The following is a 5,655-nucleotide window of genomic DNA, read 5'->3' as shown; positions in this document are numbered from 1 at the left end:
TCTTTGCAGAATCTCAGAGTACCCGATGAAAATCAACCCATGCTCCCCGCTGTACTTCTCTATCAGTTGCTGGTACTTGTAATTAGACTCATTGCCAAATGCTCCACTAAATTAAAACCCCTGGAAATTAATTATCTCATCAAAGGTGGCTCAGTTTCAGAACTGGGTTCACAGATCCTGGTGCTAAGATAAGTGCAACTCCTTCCTAAGATAGAAAAAAAAAAAAAAGTCATTTACTGACATGTCTCTGCAGGAATCAATAACATTACAGAACATGTAGGAGCCAAGAATAGCCTGGGCATATTAATAACTCAGCCTGCTCACTGATTTTATTCAAGATGACTGGTTAAAGAACACTCTGCCTTGATGACAGCTCCATGGCACGAGGAACAATGTCATCATTACCATGTGGGGCTGTTTAGCATTTAGAACACTTCACACATAAAGGGAACCTCACACAGGCCTGTTGTGCTTTAGACAGATGGTTTAATGTTTCTTTAGCCTTCAGCCTATCAGGCCACCCGTGGTTTTCTTCAGCCAAGGGCTTTTTAAAAATAATTGGTCTATAGCAATTTTCTAACAAGACTGACTGCAATATATTTCCTTAAATCTTTTTCTTACCCTTAACCATTCCTTACAGTGGTTTGTCGTTGACAAACCTCCCTGACCGACACTGAGTCTTCATGTATAAGCAATTACTGACATAAAAGGAGAGGAAGGGGTGGAAATTTCGCCATTAATGGTTTCTTGGCTAGGGAAAAGCTATTCAGAATTGATTACTTTGGAAAACCGTGCTTTTCTGATTAGACACTGCCTGGTTCTGAAGAAGCTGTTCCCTTACAATCTCTCAATACAGGAAATGATAACCCAGTATAGACGGATAACCGTGGGTGGGGAAGGATACATATATGCGTTTGTTTCAAAATGGTGAAGCAGAATAGAAACTGTGCCTCTGTCTGATGACTATGAGTGCTCAGGAAGGAATAAAGAGGCTGCGGCTCCCCTGCTCAGGCTGTCAAAGTGAGACTCCTGGCACGCTGGCAAAGCAAGTGGGGTGCATTTTTATAGTGTAAACTGTAGGAATCTCAATGACCTACTGCATTGACCTGGCCACTGTTCAGCTCCCCGGGCCCTCCTGCGAGCTCTTTCAAGGGAACAAGACCCGGAGGCCAGGAGACTGTGGATTGGCTCCGGTGGAGGCTTATTTGCATATTTTTCTCTCTGCAGTCTCCCTGGTAGGGTTTAGAAGAAGCATGCTTGCGCCCAGGGCAGAGAAAAGCGATTACACAGCAGAAGAGGGTTTAGTGATCATAAGTATTTAAGAGGGCAAGTGTCTCCTGACTGTGCGCTCAGAAGGGCGGGTGAGGCCCAAGAATGTCTCACTGCAGGCTCAGATTCCCCGCTGACACTTTACTCAGGGGTGGACTGGAGCCCCTGCTGCTTCTGTGGCTGCTGCAGGTGTCAGGGTATTGAATCGAAACTGTCAATTTCTACACCTATGAGGAAGAAGCCCCCAGCACCTTCATCAGTGTTCTGTGTGACCACGTCCTGTTTAATTCCCAGCGCTAGGTACTGGGTCGGTTCCGCCTGATAAACAGCTCGCTGCGCTAGGGCGACAAGATGACCGTCTGGGACGCGGGCCTGGACCGAGAGCGGCTGTGCGGCCAGGCCCCTCAGTGCGTGCTGGCCTTCAACGTGGTCAGCTTCTCCCAGGAGCAGTTCCTGCTGGTGCACTTGGAGGTGTTGGTGAGGGACATCAACGACCATGCGCCGCGCTTCCCCCGGGCTCAGATTCCCGTGGAGGTGTCCGAGGGCGTGGCGGTGGGCACGCGCATCGCCCTGGAGGTGCCCGTGGACGAGGATGTGGGCGCCAACGGGCTGCAAAGCCTGTGCCTGGACAAGCCCCACAGCCCCTTCCGCGTGGAGCTGCAGACGCGCGCGGACGGTGCCCAGTGCGCCGACTTGGTGCTGCTGCAGGAGCTGGACCGCGAGAGCCAGGCCACCTACAGCCTGGGGCTGGTGGCCCAGGACGGCGGCCGCCCGCCGCGCTCCGCCACGGCCGCCCTCAGCGTGCGCGTGCTGGACGCCAACGACCACGGCCCGGCCTTCCCGCAGGGTGCCGTGGCGGAAGTGGAGCTGGCTGAGGACGCGCCCGTGGGCTCGCTCCTGCTAGACCTGGACGCGGCGGACCCCGACGAGGGCCCCAGCGGCTATGTGGTTTTCGCCTTCGGGGCCCGCACCCCCGCCCGAGGCGCGCCGCCTCTTCCGCCTGGACCCGCGCTCCGGCCGCCTCACCCTGGCGGGGCCCGTGGACTACGAGCGCCAGGACACTTACGAACTGGACGTGGGGCGCAGGACCCCGGCCCCGGGCCCCGCGCCGCCACCTGCAAGGTCATCGTGCGCCTCCGCGACGTCAATGACAACGCTCCGGACATCTCCATCACCCCGCTGGCCGCCCCGGGCGCGCCTGCTGCCTCTCCCTTCCCCGCCGCCGCCGCCGCTCTTGGGGGAGCGGAGGCCACCTCGTCGACCGGGCCTGGGACGCCGGAGGCGGGCGCCGTCTCGCTGGTGCGGGAGGGGGCGGCGCGCGAGAGTCTGGTGGCGCTGGTCAGCACCTCGGACAGGGACTCGGGCGCCAATGGGCAGGTGCGTTGCGCCCTCTACGGGCACGAGCACTTCCGGCTGCAGCCGGCCTACGTGGGCAGCTACCTGGTGGTGACCGCGGCGTCCCTGGACCGCGAGCGCATCTCCGAGTACAACCTGACGCTGGTGGCCGAGGACCGCGGCGCGCCCCCGCTGCGCACAGTGCGGCCCTACACGGGGCGCGTGGGCGACGAGAACGACAACGCGCCGCTCTTCACACGGCCAGTCTATGAGGTGTCAGTGCGCGAGAACAACCCGCCGGGGGCCTACTTGGCCACGGTGGCCGCCAGGGACCCTCAACGGCCAGGTCGCCCACCGGCTGCTGGAGGCTGAGGTGGGCCTGGCTGGGGGCGCCTGGCCACCTACGTCTCGGGGGACCCCGTCACGGGGCGGCTGCGCGCACGACGGAGTTTTAACCTCGAGGAACTGGCCAGGCTGCAGCTAGGGCTGGAGGCGCTGGACGGCGGCTCGCCGCCGCTGCGAGGCCGGGCCACGGCGGAGCTGCAGATGCAGGGCCAGGACGAGCGCGCGCCCCGGCTGGTGACCCCGGAGCTCGTCGATGGCTCAGCCCTGCTGCCTCCGCCGTGGGACGCGTCCCTGGGCTCCCTGGCGACCCGACAGCAGGCCAGGGACGCGGACAAAGGCCTTGACGCGCAGCTGACTCATCTCCAGCTCCGCGGCGACGGCGGCCCCGGGGGAGCTATCGCTGCAGCGTCGGCGGTCCCCGCAGCCCGCCGGCCCGCCGACGGCGGTCGTCGCGGCGCTGGACGAAGGCCGGCTGGCCCTGCGGCGCTCGGGCGCGGTGCTTCCGGTACCCGCGCTTCCTGCACCACCTGGCGGACAAATGGTGCTGGTGCCACCGCCGGCGCCGCCGCCGAACAGGGAAGGGGCGCGCAGAGCGGCTCCTTGAGCTCTCCGTGGCCGTGGTCGGGTTCTCGGCCAGCCCTTGCAGCCTTCTCCTGGTGGCCGGGGTCACGTTACTTGGCCCCGCCCGGGCAGCGGAGGAGGAAGCTTTAGGAGCGCGGCCGGAGCTGGTGCCACTCGAGCAGTGAATGGCCAGGCCGCTCCAAGCTGCAGAGGGTCAGGGGCTGTGACTCTGGGGGCTTCAGCCTGAGCTGCTTCGTGGAGACACCGCCGCTTTCCGTTTCCTCAGAGGCCCCGGGAGGGCGAGGCTGCAGAAATTTCCCTGTCCGGGGACAGCGGGGTGTCCTTATGCTCCTCACCTCAGAAGGGGAGTTGGATAGCGCACCCCCAACTCTCTTAGTGCCATCGTTAACCTTTAGTGGATTTTCACCCTGGAAGCTTTGTGAAGATTCAGTGCCTGATCAGGTTTGGGACTTCAAATGGCTGACTTTTTGGGATTTGTTAATTATTTTCTTGGAGAGGTAAAGTTCTTCACAGATGAGGGCAAAAGAAGGCCTGATGGTCCTGTGTTCCTGGGAAGCCCATGTGTGTTCCTACTGTTTTGGTCCCTGGTAACTGCCTTGTGCAGAGAAGGCAATGGCACCCCACTCCAGTACTCTTGCCTGGAAAATCCCATGGATGGAGGAGCCTGGTGGGCTGCAGTCCATGGGGTTGCTAAGAGTCAGACAGGACTGAGCGACTTCACTTTCACTTTTCACTTTCATGCATTGGAGAAGGAAATGGCAACCCACTCCAGTGTTCTTGCCTGGAAAGTCCCAGGGACAGGGGAGCCTGGTGGGCTGCCGTCTATGGGGTCACACAGAGTCGGGCACGACTGATGTGACTTAGCATAGCATAGCATAGCAACTGCCTTGTGAATCCAGCTTGAGTCCTTTCCTTCAGGGTTTAAATGGTGTCTTCCTGTAGCAATTCAGGGCTTCCCTGGTGGCTCAGATGGTAAAGAATCTGCCTGCAGTGCAGGAGACCTGGGTTCAATCCCTGGGTTAGGAAGATCCCCTGGAGAAGGGAATGACTACCCACTGCAGTGGAGAATTCTTTGGACTGAGGAGCCTGCTGAGCAACAGTCCATGGGGTCACAAAGACTCATACAGGACTGAATAAGTTCACTTTCCTGCAGCACTTTAGATGACGGATGCTGCGCTTGCTGTCAGTTCTGATATCTAAGGGTGAAATATTATTAGCTGCTGCTCTCACCCTTCTTTTTAATCAGGGTTCAGTCTCAGGTCCTATTCATCCCCCATCCTGATGGGGAGAGGATAAATCTGCTGCAAGTTTAAGGTAATTGCAGAATATTTATCATTGTCTCTAAGCCATGGGTTTGACGTTTTGTACATTTTTATGGATAACAGAGTAATTCTTTCCTTTTCACTTCCAGGGCACATTCAAATCCAGATGAATTTAGTGTCAGAGATAGTGGAAAAGGAGACGGTAAAATGAATGACAGCAGTTCTGATATCAGTAGAGAGGGCTTCAAGAAAGTGACTTTTGGAATGATTGCAAAGCAAGAGGCTAAGTTCATACCTGTGACTTTGAAGCTCTTGTTTTCAAAGTCATAATGCTGTATGCTTCAGTGAATTGTATAATAAAAGAAGCAAACAAAGGGGTCTCTACTGTACATTCATAGATAGGATGATGCTGATGGCTCAAGGGGTAAAGAAGCCGCCTGCAATGCAGGAGACTCAGGTCCAGTCCCTAGGTTGGGAAGATCCCCAGGAGGAGGAAATGGCAACCCACTCCAGTATTCTTTCCTGGAAAATTTCATGGACAGAGGAGCCTGGTGGGCTACAGTCCATGGGGTCCCAAAGAGTTAGACACGACTGAGTATGTGCTGGATGGCTGGATTCTGTATAGAACTAGTATTTTTAATCACTGACTATATAGCTGTTTCTATGTAATAAATGCTTTGCAATTATTGGCTTATTTCAGTTCAGTTCAGTTGCTCAGTCATGTCTGACTCTTTGTGACCCCATGGACTGCAGCACACCAGGCCTCCCTGTCCATCACCAACTCCCGGAGCTTACTCAAACTCATCTCCATTGAGTCGATGATGCCATCCAACCATCTCATCCTCCGTTGTCCCCTTCTCCT

General features: G+C 56.8%; 1 pseudogene; it reads left to right on the top strand.

Moving 5' to 3' along the window:
• The first annotated feature begins 1,088 nt into the window (after positions 1-1,088).
• LOC138990278 (protocadherin-8-like) lies at positions 1,089-3,660 on the top strand (annotated as a pseudogene).
• The last annotated feature ends 1,995 nt before the right edge of the window (positions 3,661-5,655 follow it).

Source organism: Bos mutus, chromosome 12 (genome assembly GCF_027580195.1).
Source record: "Bos mutus isolate GX-2022 chromosome 12, NWIPB_WYAK_1.1, whole genome shotgun sequence".
NCBI lineage: Eukaryota > Metazoa > Chordata > Mammalia > Artiodactyla > Bovidae > Bos > Bos mutus.
This window is presented reverse-complemented; position numbering and strand designations above follow the sequence as displayed.